At 46.3% G+C, this 1,466-nt stretch overlaps 1 non-coding gene across 1 annotated transcript; it reads right to left on the bottom strand.

Annotated features, from left to right (window-relative positions):
* Window positions 1-554: 554 nt before the first annotated feature.
* Window positions 555-673, bottom strand: LOC122445598. Its single transcript, XR_006270567.1, has one exon. It is a non-coding gene; the product is annotated as a 5S ribosomal RNA (ribosomal RNA).
* Window positions 674-1,466: the final 793 nt, after the last annotated feature.

A 1,466-nucleotide genomic window follows, 5' to 3' on the forward strand; every position in this document is an offset into this window, starting at 1 on the left:
AGGACAGCCCTCAGGATTTCTGGACCTCTCTTTTCATATATTCTTTTATCCCTCAAGGGGACCATACTAAGCAGGACTTGCACAACAAGGTGGAAGCTGTATTCTAAGAGGGCAAGCTCTAATGCACATAATGAACTTCTGCTTATTTCATGGATGTTGACACCCCATTGGCCAAAGCAAGTCACATGACCAAGTCTAGCATGAATGTGGGCGGGAACAACACAAGAGCCTGGATAGTGGGAGGCTGATTCACTAAAAGTGAATTAGGAGGAGTAATCGACATCACCTCCTAATTCAGTTCTAACTACTGTTCCCAGATTAATCTTCCCCAAAGTGAAAGTGAAAGTTAAGTCGCTCAGTCATGTCTGACTCTTTGTGACCCCGTGGACTGTAGCCCACCAGGCTCCTCCATCCATGGGATTCTCCAGGCAAGAATACTGGAGTGGCTTGCCATTTCCTTCTCCAGGGGAATCTTCCCGACCCACGGATCGAACCCGGGTCTCCCGCATTGCAGGCAGACGCTTTAACCTCTGAGCCACCAGGGAAGCCCCAAAAGCCTACAGCACCCGGTATTCCCAGGCGGTCTCCCATCCAAGTACTAACCAGGCCCGACCCTGCTTAGCTTCCGAGATCAGACGAGATCGGGCGCGTTCAGGGTGGTATGGCCGTAGCCCTTGCTCACTCATCTCTAGGATTCAATGAGACACTGAACAACTTCTTTCATGTCCACAATGTGGATGAAATGTGGGATAAACGTTGTATTTAGGAACGAAGCAGTCCTGCTATGCTACATGCTCTGATTGATCACATTTGAGAATTACAACCAACCAGGCAACCAGAGAACAGTTAGGATGAAGAGAGATCTTGAAACCATCTCTTGTCTGAGTACACAAACTTTCATGTCTTTATCCCTAGTCCCAGTTTATAATGTGTTTAGCCTACGAGTATTAGATGTATGAATGAATGGACGGATGAATGAATGAGTGAATTGAAATCAGAGAGCTGAGTGAACAACTCAGCCTACAGCGGTGGTTCTCAAATTTGAGCCTGCATTGAAATCACCTGGAGAATTGTTGAACCACAGATCACTGGGACCTATGCCCTAGGAGGGAGAGAGGAGCTGAGAATTTGCATTTCTAACAAGTTTCCCGATGATGCTGATGTCACAGATGGAGGACCACACTTTAAGAAACCCTGGCCCAGAAAAGAGATCAAGGGAAGAAATGCTATCATTCAAATATCTAAAGAATTAATGTAACCAGAGAAAGCTGATTTGTTCTGCATGGCTCCAGATTACAGGATATGAGAAGTTACCTGGTGATATACTTTGATTCAACATTAAAACACATTTTTCTAATAACTAGAGGTGTTTTCCAGGTGGCACTAGTGGCAAAGAACCCGCCTGCCAGTGCAGGAGACCTATGAGATGTGGGTTCTGTCCCTGGGTCAGGAAGATCCCCTGGAGG

This window comes from Cervus canadensis, chromosome 7 (genome assembly GCF_019320065.1).
Source record: "Cervus canadensis isolate Bull #8, Minnesota chromosome 7, ASM1932006v1, whole genome shotgun sequence".
Lineage (NCBI taxonomy): Eukaryota > Metazoa > Chordata > Mammalia > Artiodactyla > Cervidae > Cervus > Cervus canadensis.